Raw genomic sequence first — 15,401 nt, 5'->3', positions numbered from 1 at the left:
TATGGATGAGATGGCATATACGATATCGTCCCTCAAATTATCATAACTCACAGACTTCTTACTTTCTTAATGAGTGACAATGGCAAATCTGGAAAACATCTGCCTTGAAAAAGAACCCTAACTGCTCTCTGCTTAAAAAATGCTGCTCGGCAATTACTGTGTGGCAGCCACGCGTATCATATTGTGGTATGAGATGTCTTGGTTGCAAGAAATTAATATTCTCATGTTTGATTTCAAATTGTCTAGAACAGAATCCCAGCATAATTCAAATCGTTGTAAAGCCACAGTCGGAATAAAGGACATGATTTACTATTAGCAAATCTTCAACACTGCTACTCAGTTCTCAGCAATCATTATGCTTCGGGAGAAGGAAATTTAGCAAACCGTTGCGTGATTTTGTGCCATCTGAAGGGAAAATCTGCAATATGGAAAGAAAATCTAAAAATAACCTCTCATTTATATAGCTAACCATCTCAATTGATAAGCATGTGTTGGCTGCACAAGTAAAATATATTCTTTAAATCTCATTACCACCACAAGAGCAAATGGGATCATAATAAGTTTATTAATATTCCCACCTGTGTTTCTCTCGTGGACAGGTGTATTTTTCCTTTCCTCTCATTAGCAATTGATAGGTGTTTGAAAGATGAAAGAATGACACTTTTAGAATAAGAAACAAACAATTCCAGTATCAATTGTGCACTGCACTACCTCCTTAATATTTCCAAGTTATTGTCAAATAAGTGTGGAAGTTAAAAGTAGCTGTTGACTTGTTTTTGTTTCTCCTTAAAGTGGGAGATAAGATCACTGTAGATAAACTGCTTTCACACTTTGGAGACGTGTTCTCATTCTACTAATACTGTATTGTTAATTTCTAAACTGTTGCAAAAGCATGGACTTTGGCAAAATGCTAATTATTTCTTTCTTGGCTTAGAAAATAAATTTGGTCATGGAAAAGAATTTGTTTCCGGATTATCTCAGATATTTGTCGTCATCTTTTCTTTTTTCATTTCAGTAGTGATGCGTTCTTATTACAAAGTGTGAAAATTTTCATTCAAGAGTGACTTTATCCAAGACATTATCTAATAGAACAGCTGGTACCCTTGTTCGGATTGACCCTGAACCATAGAGAGGTTCACAGTTCTTGCAGACCACTGGCTTGCCTTTGTCATAAACAGGGCAGGGTCTGAATTACTTGTATTCACTGTTTAGCTTGTCGTCTGTTATGTTTGATGAAATAATTCACGTGAACTGAAGACAGAGTTTTTCCGTATACCAACTGTTTTAAATTGCACAGCTGATTTAATCTCAAACATTTTTTAATATCCAAAATGCTCTCAAATTTTGTAGTTCATAATTTTATATAGATAGATGGATATAGATCTGTTTTTAGATAATTCTGTTTAGCCCAAAGCATAAGCAGATTTGAATTTTTAATCTTGTTAGTTCCAGAAGGCAAACCTAGCAGTGTATAAAGAGGCCTGAGCCAAGTTTGGTGGTAGCTTGTGAATATTTCTGACTCTGAACAGAATCATATACTGTTTATAGTTGTCTTTTGAGTACAGGTGCATTGTGGGAAAGTAACCCCCCACTGAAGTCGCACGAATCCTTTGCTTCAAGTCTTTTGCTGGCAGAGTAAGAAATTAACAATGCTGTATTTGTTTTCTTCTTACTATTTCTCATATTTCTTATTCTCATTCTGTAGGAATGCATTCTAATCCAAGGACACATTCTCATACATTCATTAATCCTTGTGCTCCAAAACGATTCACATGAAAATTTAAAATCAGATGGTTTCATGTGTTCCAACTCAGCTTTTGCTAAAACAGGGTCATCCTTGAACTTGTCATCTGCTGAGGTATTGAGTTCCCTAGTTCACTCAATTGCGTGATCTTAAGAATGTGGCCATTTGCCATTTCTGTCTCAGCTTTGAACACATGTTTTTGCATCTAACTCTTCAACTTTAGGATCCCCTCAATTATAAATGACCTACTGGAAAAAAGAGTAAATCGTTTAAGGAGCTACCTAAGTAATACATAAAAATGTTGTTTCTGTTTAAAAAGAAAGTATTATGAATGTCATTTTCCTGGTAATGACAAGTTTTAACTTTTTAAAGCATACTACTGCAATATCCAAGATATAAATTACCTGTTTAAAGAGTAAAGTATTCCTTTAGTTATAAGAAGAGTTTTTATCTATTTAATGAAGTTGTTATCAAGGTGATATTTGGAAAGAAAACCAGTTGTCATTTTTTCTAATTTAAAACAGTATCCTAATGTGGAATCATTTAATTGTAAAAAATTTATTTTCGTATGTGTATATTATGTTACCCAGTTTTCTTCTAAAAACGAATTGGACAGGTATTAGTTTCAGATAATTGTAATTAAATGATTGAGTCAAATTAAACATATTTGTCTTCTCTGCTGGACTGAAAACAGATTGTGTGCTATTCAGTCTTCAGATGGAGATGGAGAAATGACTAGGACAAAGTTTGGCATACAGCAGGTGCTCATTAAATTTTGATGAACTGATCTGAATCTTTATGTGGCCAGATGTAAAACACCTATTTTATTTTTAACCATACAACCTTCAACTAAAGCATAAAATAGAAGCTCATACTTTGCATTTATCCTGTATCTTTTTTTTTGTTGTTTTTTACTTTTCAGATCCCTTTCACATAGTTGTATCATTTGATCGTTTTAGAGGGTGGTTTGAGTAAGTCTTATCAGTCCAGGTTTCTTGTTTGAAGTCACACTCCTGCTTAATTAATTACATGGCAGAAACGGGAAACTATTTTTTTTTCTTTTAAAAATTTGTAGGCCCTTTACCCTATACTTATTCACCGTTTTATGAGAACTATGTGGGATGGGTCAAATTGCCTCTTTGTAGAAAAAGACTTCATATTTCAGCTTGGAGATGAAGGGTGCTGAAAAGACTATCACTCCTGCTCGAACAAAGAGAAAAAAAGCTGACAAACTGGAAATGAATGACTTTCCTTGAACCCTTGAGAGAAATGAGATTGCAGGGCAAAAAGCTACCCTGAAATATGGGGGGAGACAAGTGCTTGCGAAAAAAGATGTTGCCAAACTCCACATAAGTCGAAAAGAAGATTCAGCTAGAAATTTTTAATGAATTGCCAAAGGCTGGGTGGGAGTGAGTAGTCCCTGGGGGCTGCAGACGTGCGTGGAGGGGGTCACACTCTCCTGAAGGGTTTTCCTCTAGGAACTCACAGGGAAGATGGGGGAGATGCCTGGGATACTGGCTCGAGCAGGGGAAGGAACAGAAGCCACTGCCGAAACACTGCCAGATTCATCTTCTGTATTGTTTCAGAGGAACAGAAGCCTTAATGTGCAGGGACAAGAGAACAAAAGTGTAGACTGAGGTCCCTGGGGGAGGGCTGGGGCTCTGTAGAGGCTCAGCATTGCCCCTGGGGAAGGAGGGGGAGTACTTGAGCCTGTCATAGCCCAAGACCCGCGTTCACAGAGCCTAAATCTGAGGCTTAATAAGCACATCAGACAACACGCCTTCCCCCACTCCTCTACCTCCCTCACCCTATGAAGTGTCAGGTGAAACTGAGTGGAATACAGCTGGGAGAGCAGCTAGAGACCGATTTTCTGTTGCACGAAGGAAAAAACCTAAGCCCAGTGGGAAGACCCAAAGCCAAGCTGGAAGCAACCGTCAAACCCAGCCCAACTCCTGACGACATTGACATGGACTCCTCCACTGACAGCCCAGCAGAAGGAAAGGGGTGCTCATCTCCCAGCATAACGATTATCTTAATATCTCTTTTCTCCTACAATAGGTCTAACTTTCAGCAAAAAACTTATAAGGGATATGAAGAGGGAAGAAACGATACAGTTTAAAATGACATAGGACTCAACAGAGCCAGACTCAGGTATGACCGAGATGTCAGAACTGTCAGGTGGGGAATTTGAAATAGCTATGATTAATATGGAAAAGGCTCTACTGGGAAAGGTAGACCACATGCGTGGTGAGGCAGATACTCGGAGCAGAGACGTGGCAACTGTAAAAAAGAAAACCCTAGAAAAGAATAATTCAATAACAGAGATGAAGAATGCCTTCAACAATTTCATCAGTAGATTTGACATAGCTGAAGAAAGAGCCAGTGAGTTTGAAAATGGGGAGAGATCCATGGAAACTACGTGAAGTGAAACACAGAGAAAAAAAAAAAAAAGAGTAATAAAAACAGAACAGAGCATCCAAGAACTGGAGGACAATATCAAATGATCTAACGCAGGCATAAATGGAATTCCAGGAGAACAAAGAGAAGAAGCAGAAATAATATTTGGAGAAATAATGTGTAAGAATATTCCCCAAACCCAGCACCTATGAATATCATATTCAAATTTCTTAAAACCAAACAGAGAGAAAACCTTGAAGGCAGCCAGAGAAAAGTGATGCGTCACAGCAGTGTGAGAAGGGTAAGAATTGCAACAGGCTGCGCATTAGGAACCAGGTTAACAAGAAGACAAGAGAGTGATGCCTTTAGAGTGCTGAAAAGGGGAAAAACCGACTTACACCCGGTGAAAAGATCTTATAAAAGTGAAGCAGAAGTAAAATCTTTTTCAAACAAACAGAAAAACTGAGGTAACCCATCTTCACAGATCTATTCTACAAGAAATGTTAAAGAAAGCTCTTCAGGGAGAGGAAACATGATATGGTCAGAAAGTGGGATTTACACAAGGAAGGAAGAATGAAGGTACAATGGAATATTTTTTCTTATTTTCAAATGCTCTAAAAGCTGGCTGTTTAAAGCAAAAGTTGTAACAGTGTTTTATTCCATCAAAAAATGTGAACTATATGACAACAATAGCACAAGGTATGGGAGGATTTGAGAATATGCTGTTACATTATATATGAAGTGGTATAATATTATTTGAAGGTAGACTTATTAACCATTACAAAATTAAATATTAAAAAAGAGGTATCAATTCTCTGTGAGGAAGACACTGTGGCTGCTGCTCCGGACTCACCATTGTTCCTTCTTGCTGAGGAACAAGTTTGTCAGGAAGTTGTGCCACAGCCGTGTGGCAGCTATGGCTTTTAAGGATACCGGAAAGACACCAATGGAACCGGAAGTGGTGGTTCACTGAATTAGAATTATCCTAACCAACTGCCAGGTAAAATCCCTAGGGAAGGCGTGTCCTGACTTGATTGGAAGTGCAAAGGGAAAGAACCTCAAAGGGAAAGGACTGCTTTGGAAGCCTACCAAGGCTGAGAATCGCCATGAGAAAAAGTCCTGGTGGCGAAGGTTCTAAGACTTGGCATCGTTTCCAGATGAAAATCCACAAGTGGCTGATTGATTTGGCTGGTCCTTCCAAGATTGTTGAACAGATTACTTCTATCAGCATTGAGCCAGGAGTAGAGATTGAAGTCACCATTGCAGGTGCTTAAATCAACTATTTTAATAAATTGATTATCAGTTGTTTAAAAAAGAGGTATAAATAATAAGTAATTAGAAGAGGTAAAATGGAATCATAAAAATGCTCAATAATTCAGAGAAAATGGAAAGGGAACAAAAAGGCAAGAAAAAACAAATGAAACAAATAGAAAACAGCTAGCAAGACAGTAGCTTTTAATCCAACTGTAGTAATAATCACTTTAAATGTCTAAATTAATTAAAAGGCAAAGATTATTAGATTGGATATAGAAACAAGACTTAGTTATATGTTGTTTATAGGAAACTTAGTTTAAATATAAAGACATACAGTAAGTTAAAAGAGAAAGCATATACCATGCGAACACTGTCACCTCTGTCGCCTACAAAAAACCAAAGCTGGAGTAGGTGCATTAAATTCAGTCAAAGTAGACTTCAGACCAAGAAATGTTATCAGAAATAAAGTGTAACATTACAGAATGATAAACGGGTAAGTTCTCCAACTAGGAATAACAGTCCTAAAGGTGTACACTCATAACAACAGGACTTCAAAATACATAAGGCAAAACCTGATGAATCTGAGAGGACAAACAGACAAATCCCCTATTATCGTTGGTGACTCCAACACTCCTTTTAGTTATTAACAGAACATGTAAGCAAAAAAAATCGGTAAGGATATAAATGATACGAACAACACCATCGACCAACTTGACCTAATTGACCTTTATCACTCCGCTGAAGAACTTTAGAATACACATTCCTCCCAAGTGCACATGGAACGTTCACCAAAATAGACCAAATTTTGGGTCACAAAACAAACTTTAACAAATTTAAAAGAACAGACATGGTACCAAATATGTTCTCAGATCATTGCAGAATTATATTAGAAATCAATAGAGGAAAGATATCTGGAAGATCTCCAAATATTTGGAAATTAAACAGTACGTTTCTAAATAACCCATGAGTCCAAAAGGAAGTCTCAAGGGAAATTTCAAAATAGTTTGAACTCTCCACAATAGGAAAATAAACAACCCAATTAAAACAGGGCACATGATCTTAACACAAAATAAATATACTCACTAAAAGGAAATATACAGACGCAAATGAGCATATGAAAAGATGCTCTGCATTATTTGTCATTGGGAATTTCACATTAAAACAACAATGCGATACTACTCCACACCTGTTAGAATGGCTAAAAAAAATCTCTGACTATATAATTGCTGGCAAGGACGTATAACAACAGGAACTCTCATTGCTTGTAGGAATGCAAAAATGATATAGCTACTTTGGAAGAGAGTTTGGCAAGTTCTTACAAAGTTAAACATAGTCTCATCACACAACCCCCAAATCACACTCTTACATATTTATCCAATTGATTTTAAAACATGTCCACACAAAAGCTTGCACGTGAGTGTTTATAGCAGCTGTATTTGTAATTGCCCCAAACGGGAAGCAGCCAGAATGTCCTTCAGTAGGTAAATAGATAAATAGATGTTGGCCCATTCATACAATGAAATATTATTCAGCAATAAAAAGAGGTGAACTATCATGTCATGAAAAGACATGGTGGACCCTTAAATGCATATTGGTAAGTGAAAGAAGCCAGTTTGAAAAGGCTGTATATTGTATGATTACAATCATATAACGTTCGGAAAAAGTCAGAACTATAGAAACAATAAAATGATCAGTGTTTGCCAGGAGTTTAGGGGCCGGGGGAGAGGTATGTATAGGTGAACCACGGGGAATTTTTAAGGCAGAAAAATTATTCTACATTCCATTGTAATGGTGGATACAAGACATTATGCATTTCTCAAGTCCGTAGAACTTTACAGCACAAAGAGTGAAGTTTAGTATATGCAAAATTTGAAAAATCTTATAGGAGATTGGGGGAAGCCAGAATGACGTGTAGAAGTGACAAAACAATGTAACTATATTATAAGTGTGTGAAAGGGGTGTGGAGGAAAGGTACTGAACTAAATAATTTTGGAAATGAGTAGAGTCTGTGAGCCTATACTCTAGTTGATAAAGTTGTTTGTCATGGGGGTATGGTTTAATAATTCTGATACCGCTATACATGTAGGCTGGAACTGAACAACTAAGAAATGCATAGCAATAGTGGGAGATAGGCTTCTCACTGTTGGAGAGGGAGTTTAGAGATGACCAGGAGGAAGAGGACAGAATGATCCATGTGGTAATAGATTAGAGTTGGAGACATCAATATGAACTTCTGTTTAGCTTAATATAGATAGAGATCGTCAGATATAGAAACACACACACAGGTTAGTATACACACATATATTTCCTTGCTGTGTTAACTGAGGGCCTGAAGCAGTGAAACCCTAGTAGCCACAAGTATACCTCCTACCCATATCTTGGTTTGTAATATCATTCTCCACTAAAGGGAACAGGGCTCCTTAGAGAAATGGCTGATTGTAGGACTGGGGCAGGAAATCTGGATGAGTCTGGAGCATCTTATAGTGGCATAAACTAAAAAATATGAAACCAACAATGATAAGATGTGTCAGAGAGACACAGGAGCCAACTGAAAGCGCTCCCAATGGTCAAAGCTATAATAATTTGGGCAATAAAATAAATTATATTGGATTATAACCCAAAATAAATAATAAATATTCATGAGTCAACACTGCCATAAATGAATGAATAAATAAATAAATAAATAGGGAAGAATAGACAAATCTCCATGCAGAAAAATTCCAAATAATTTATGTAGATACTCTGCCCTCAAGGAGGTGGAGCCTAATTCCTCACTCTTTCAGTGTGGGCTTTACCTAGTATCTTCCTTCCAAAGTGTACAGTGTGGAAAGAGGAGGAAAGAGTAATTTTACTATGGAGACAATATCTCATGAATATCTCATGAGGAATTTTGCCTCAATAAAATATTAGCAAATTGCATCCAGCAGTATATAAAAAGTATGATGTATCATGATCAAGTGAGATTCATCCCAGAAATGCAAGGCTGTTTTAAAATTTGATAACCATTAATATAATTTGATGCATTCACAGACTATATAAGAAACACCATATGCATCATCTCAATAGGTACAATAAAAACATTTAATAAATTTCTACATTCTTTCATGATAAAACACTTAGCAAACTAGGAATAGAAAGGAATTTTCTTAACCTAATAGAGGGCATCTACAAAAAAAAAAATAAAATAAAACTTCAAAACCAAAAAACAAAGCTACTGCTTATGTCCTGTTGAATGGTGAGAGATTAAATTTTTCTCCTAAGATCAAGAATAAGGCAAGGATGTTTTCTCTCCTCACTCCTGTTTAACATTGGTTGGAAGTCCTAACCAGTGCAATAAGGCACAAAAAAGAAATGTAGGTGATACAGATTAGAAAAGAAGAAATAAAACTGTCTTATTTCATAGACAATGTGACTTGTCTATATAGAAAACCCAAGAATCTACACAAAAATTCCTGGATCTAGTAACACAAGTTAGCAAGGTTGCAAGATAGAAGCTCAATATAAAACAGTCAACTGTATTTCTGTTTACTAGCAATGAACAATTGGAAAGCCATTTATAACAGCACCACCTTCCCTAAAGGAAGTACTTAAGCATAAATCTAGCAAAATATGTGCAGGATTTGGATGGTGAAAAACTACAAAATAATGATGAAAGAAATCAAAGAAAATCTAAATAAATGGAGACAACTACTAAGTTCATCCTCGGTCTGTAAATTCAGCACGATATCAATAAAAACTCCAGCAGGCTTTTCTTTAGGTATCAACAAACTGCTTCTAAAATGTATGTGAAAAGGCTAAGTAGAATAGCCAAAACAATTGTGAAAAAAATAACAACAGAGTTGGAAGGGTGTACTACCTGGTCTTAAGACTCAATATGAAACTACAAAACTCAGAACAGTGTGGTGGTGGTGAGAGGATACATATATATCAATGAGACAGAATAGAAAATGCAAAATTAGGCCCACATAAATGTAGTCAACTGATTTTTTGAAAAAGATGCCTAGGCAATTCATTGGAGAAGGAATAGTTTTTCAACAAATGGTGCTGGAACAACTGGGCATCCATATGCAAACAAAAGGAAACTGGACACGTGAGCCTGACATCTTTACAAAAAATTAACTCAAAATAGACCATACATGTAATTGTAGAATGTAGAAATGTAAAACCTCCAGAAGAAAACACGGAAGAGATTCTGCATCATCTGAGCAAATATTCTCTGAAGATAAATGGATAGTAAAAAAGCTTAACATTGTTATTCACTAGGGAAATTCAAATGACAACCACAATGAAATTCCATTGCACGCTTGCGCTCTGTTCACTGGGAGGGCCTAGAAGTAGTTACACCCTAGTAGCCATGAGCACACCCAGTGCCCAGATCTTAGTTTCTAAATACCGTTCTGAAAAAAGAAAAGAAAATGGAAAAATGGCTGACTCTAGGCCTGTATCAGGGAAAGTGTGAGAGGAATATGTAGCATCTTGTAGCACCAGAAAGCAGTTAAGTGCTAAAAAAACACAAAACAGATGAGAGCATGTCAAAAAGACACAGAACCTAATCTGTAAGAGCTCCCAATGGCTAAACTTGGAACAATTTGAGCAAGAAAATAAATGATATTGGATTATAATCTAGAAATAAAATCAATAGCCATGAGGTCGTACTGATATAATTAAATTATTGAATAAATAAACAAATGGAAGAAAAGAGACTAATCTTTCTTAGAGAATAATTCCAAATAATAAACATAGAAGGGATGAGGGAAATAGAAATGACCATCAGAACACCTCAGTAATGACAGCTACAGGCTGTCCACAGATGATTTTTAAAAACAGTGGGTAAAACTTTACAGAGAAACAGGCTATTTACATAGCCATGTGATATTTATGAATTGTTGTGGTTTTAACGTGTTTCCACAAATTCCTTCGTACTCACCTTTCCAAGAGATGGAGTTTAATCCCCCTCCTCTTGAGTAAGGCATAGATTTTGTAATTTGCTTCTAATGAACAGAGTATGGAAAGGGGGAAAATGTTAATTTTACAGAAAAGAATCATGCAGTGATCAAAACTCTAAGTGATCAAGTTAGCTGTACTAACTTTATTAAGCTTATTAACCAGTAATAAGTCAGGTTTACATCAGGATATGATGTGATGAGAAGGGTACTTGACTTCTGGGGTTTTCTTCCCCCAAATCCATATTCCCTGTCTAATCATGAGAAAACATCAGACAAACACAGTTTGAGGGTCAGTCTACAAAAATACCCAACCAGTACCCTTCCAAAGTGTCAAGGTGTTGGAAAAAAAAAAAAAAAAGAGGAAAGACTAAAACAGTCACAGATTGGGAGAGACTAAGGAGAAATGATGAATAAATGCAATGTGGTGTACTGGAATGGATGCTGGAATAGAAAAAAGACTTTAGTGGAAAAACTGGTGGAATGTTTTGATAAATGAGCTACAGATATATAAAATGTTAACCTTAGGGGAAGCTGGGTGAAGAGTGTAATGGAACTTGCTGTACTATTTTTGCAACTCTTCTGCTAATCCAAAACTATTTAAAAATAAAAAGTAAAAAGAAAAGCATGTTGTAAATGATTTTGATATAATAAGTGAGGCTATTTGACACTTCTTTGATCTAGGCAAAGAAACTCATAAATAAGCATAGCCATAGACATTTATATAAAGATAGTAGAATGACGAAATAGTTCTGGTGCAATGTACTGTATGCTATAGGTACAAGTAGCTTTATCCATCCCACAACTGTTTAATTAATATCTTCTTTTCCCCATTCTTTCTAGTAATGCAATCTCTAGGGTTGTGCTATCTAATAAAGCTTTCTGCAGTGATGGAAATGTCCCTTATCTGTGCTGTCTAATATGGAGCCACTAGCCAGATGTGGCTATTGAACACTTGAAATGTGGCTGGTATGACTGAGGAGCTAATATTTTAATGTAATTTAACTTTTTAACTAATTTAAATTTAGCCACATGTTGCTAGTGACTATCATATTGGACAAAGCAGCTCTAAATAATACATCCCTTGAGAGCAGCAATTTGTTTTACTCGGTTTTTATCTTTTTTGGAGATTCTGGTCTGGTACAATGGTTTTCAACCTGCACGCACATTAGAATCACACAGAGGGGACTTTAAACAGAGTTTCACTTTGTGATCTCCACCCCAGGCAGTTAAATCAGAATCACTTGGTGGGGGATCAGGAAGGAGGGAAGAGATGTCCAGATATAAGTATTTATTTTAAAAGATGCTAGGTGATTCTGATACCACCAGAGTTGAGAAACACTGTTTTCAGTAAAGAAAGGATATATAACACAATGATCAAAAATGGATTTGAATTCTCTACCTTTTTATAATGCCAAAGCTGTCTCACATTATCTAATAGACTGCAAGGTAAATTATGTTTCATGCCTATAATTTTAAATAAGTAAATGCCAAGTAGTACTCTTAGGAAAAAGAGACATTGTATCATCCTTTAGGCTGTTATAATTTGTGAAAAACTTATGGTTTAGACAGTATATACATATATGTATATATGTACATATATAAAATTTATATGTACATATAAAATCATGGAGAATAAGATACCTTGAACATATACCTCTGCAGTTCAGAAAAAGTGAAATAGATAAATTTCACAGATTTTACTGTGTGTTGTAGTAGAAACTGGTTCAAGAGAATCGTTGCTAGAATTGTTTTTCTGGTCTATACAGTGCCTAGAGATTAAGTAGATTTATTACCTGGGCCCTAAATGGTGAATTAGCATATGAAATGAAAGGTTTGAACCCAGCTAGGGTAAAAGCCAGGGAGGTGACCGCCATATTCCTTCACTCGCTATGGAGTTCCTCCTTCAAATTCCTGGGTCTTTGTGTTTTAATTTGGTGTGTAGGTTGGGAGATTGTGTTTAAACCATTAGGGGATTTTAACTGGAGAAAGGTGAGAGCTGAGGGGTAATTGTTACTGGATGACAGTATAAGGAGCTATCAAACATTCGGCTTCAACTTGGATAATCATTTATCTTCTCTACATCTGGAATTCCAGCCATAATCATAATCAATTACGTGTTCCTTTCCTGTTGACTTTTTTCCTTTTATTTTTTCTATATAGAGTGGCTGGTTTTTTTTGGCGGGGGGTGCTGAGAGGCATAAAAACCCCATTAGTTACAGGGAATTATTTGTTGTATAGAATTACTTATTACTGATGGTGAGCTGTTTTTACGGGCCATTTACTAAGACTTGGAAATGATTTACCTGGTGTAGTGGGAAGAGCATGCACATTGTGCAGACAGACCTGGTTTTGAATCTCAGTTCCTTCCCTTACTACCTATATAATCTTTGGCAGGTTTACTTCTTTGAGTCTCAGTTTCCTCTTCTATATAATGGTAATAATAATACCTGTGTTAATGGAGCTGTTGTGAAGATTAAATGAGCTAATATTCTGAAGTGCATAGCAGCCCTTAATCCATTTTAGGTTTTCTTCCTTTATGGCACCTCATGCTTCTCTCAACAAAATCATCCCCCTGGCTCCTTCTGGCTCTCAGGGGTCCCACACTGTGTCCCCACTATGTCTGTTGTGCAACCTTTCTTTCACCCCCTATCATTACCTCGCTGTGCTCCTTCAGCTTCCTTCAGGTCTCAGCATATTGACTACTTTCTCCGCCCCTCCCTTCTCCTGATACTAGAGTTCGTATTTATTGAGTACAGTGTTAAACTCTTTAGATCTATGTCCACTTCATTAATTAACTAGTAGCATTATTGGTTATGTCCATTTAATCGTCACAATTTTTTAGATGAGGCCACTGAGACTTAGGTGAGATTGCCCCAGGTCACATAACTAGCTGACGTGACACAGCCAATTCATCTCTTGGTTGGATTCAGGTGGCCCACAGGACCCGGTAATAAATTCTTAGGACAGAAGACGATACTGTTCACAGCTAGGTCCCAGCCTTATCCTGTCATTCTACTCTAAGCTTCAGCCACACTCGAAGACATTCCCTAAACATTCTGTATTCTTCCATGCTTCCCGGCTTTCCACGGGCTATTTCTTCAGCCTGCAATGCCCTTTTCTTCTTTTCCATCCGTCTGATAAACTTGAGCTTCTGTTCTGTAGTCTTGGCAAAGATGTCAAGCCCTCTGTGAATCCTCCCCTGCTTGTTGCAGGCCCTCCAACTTCCACAGACTGTTGCACAAACCTGTGACTGTAGCTCTTTTCACACTCTTTGGGAATTAGTGATTCATCTGTCTCTTTCACTATACTATTATTGTCCTTGGACTGCTAATGGGAAGAAGAATTTTTGACACCTGGTTGGTGTTTAATAATGGTGTGTGTGTTTAGCTGAAATTTCTATTAAGATAATTTTAGATTCACATGCGGTTATAAGAAATAATAGAGAAAGATCCCTTGTATACGCTGCCCATTTTCCTCCAATGGTAACATTTTGTAAAAGTATGGTATAATATCAAAACCAGGTGTGTCAATTGACATTGATCCAATCCACCGATTTTGTTCAGGTTTTCTCAGTTTTACTTGGACTCATTTGCGTGTGTGCGTGTGTATTAAGATTACATAAAAATTTTTTGTCTGTTTGGTTTGTGTATCCACCACCACAATCAAAATACCAGACAGTTCCAATACCACAGGGATCCCTCATGTGCCTTTTCATAATCACATCTATGTTCTTGTGCCCCTCCCCCATTTCCCACCACATCTGTAACCTCTGGCAACTATTTATCCTCCATTTCTAAAATTTTGTCATTTCAATAATGTTACATAAATAGAATCATACACTATGTAATCTTTTGGGATTGGCTATTCTAACTCAGTGTAACTCCTGAAATATTCATCTAAGTTATTGCATATGTTAATATTTCATTCCTCTTTGTTGCTCAGAAGTATTCCATGGCATCTGTATACCACAGTTTATTTAACCATTCACCCGATAAAGGATATCTAGGCTGATTCTAGTTTGGGGCTATTATGAATAAAGCTGCTGTGAACATTCCTGTTCAGACTTTTAGGTGACCATAAATTTCGATTTCTCTGGGGTAAATACCCAAGAGTGCATAGGGTGGGTCATATGGTAATTGCATGTTTAGTTCTGTAAGAAACTGCCAAAGTGTTTACCAGAGTGTCTGTACCATCTTACATTCCCACGAGCAATGCATGAGTGGTCCAATTTCTCCGAATCCCAGTCAGCATTTGGTATTGTCATTAAGTTTTATTTTGGCCATTCTGATCTCTCTCTTTCTTCCCTCCTTTTCTCTCTCTTTCCCTCCTTCCCTCCCTCCTTTCTTTGGCTCCTTCATTCTGAGAATTACCGCTCCCTCACTGCACGCAGTCTTCTACTGTGGGTGTTTTCAGGCAGGTGCTCACTTCTCTTCAGGATATTATTTTCCTGCCTCCTGTGCGTAGCCAGGTAGCACGCATGGAAGGGAAGGCAGAGGTCTTTTATTGCGGGGTGGGTGCCGACCACTCTTCCTGCTACGGCTGCTCCTTTTCAGCATCCATGGTTCCTCCCTATTCCCAGGCTTGGTTGTCCCAACATCCTTGTAGGAGACCTTTAATATGTTTTTCATAAATTAACCTTTGCTTCGTTTAGCCCGATATCTGTTGCTTACAACCTAGAATCCTGGCTATTGTTTGCTTTTTAAAATTTAAATGATTTTAATCACTAATTATTCATAGTAGAATATTTAACATATACTTCAATGTCTACTCTTAGTGATACAAACACATATAACTGTTACATAACATGGATGAGGGCTAAATATAAATGAAAAATGACAAAGGTTCAGAGGGAGAACAATTGTGTTTACCTAGGTGGAGACAGGGAGAGGAAATCAGGAAACCTTTGTGCAGGATGCAGAATTTGAGTTAGGTCTTAAAAAGCAAATAGCATTTGGACAAATTATAATCCAAATTGAACAGCCGTTTGCTGAATTTTGGTTTTATGCTTATCCAAATAGATCACATAATATCCATTGAATATCTTTTCTGCTTTTTCACTA

The 15,401-nt window shown here is 36.9% G+C and overlaps 1 long non-coding RNA gene and 1 pseudogene across 3 annotated transcripts in view; both read left to right on the top strand.

Moving 5' to 3' along the window:
- Positions 1–15,401, top strand: part of LOC102150230 (uncharacterized) — a 126,125-nt gene that overhangs the window by 24,800 nt on the left and 85,924 nt on the right. The window lies entirely within an intron of this gene.
- LOC138915512 (small ribosomal subunit protein uS10-like) lies at positions 5,058–5,550 on the top strand (annotated as a pseudogene).

This window comes from Equus caballus, chromosome 9 (assembly GCF_041296265.1).
Source record: "Equus caballus isolate H_3958 breed thoroughbred chromosome 9, TB-T2T, whole genome shotgun sequence".
Lineage (NCBI taxonomy): Eukaryota > Metazoa > Chordata > Mammalia > Perissodactyla > Equidae > Equus > Equus caballus.
This window is presented reverse-complemented; position numbering and strand designations above follow the sequence as displayed.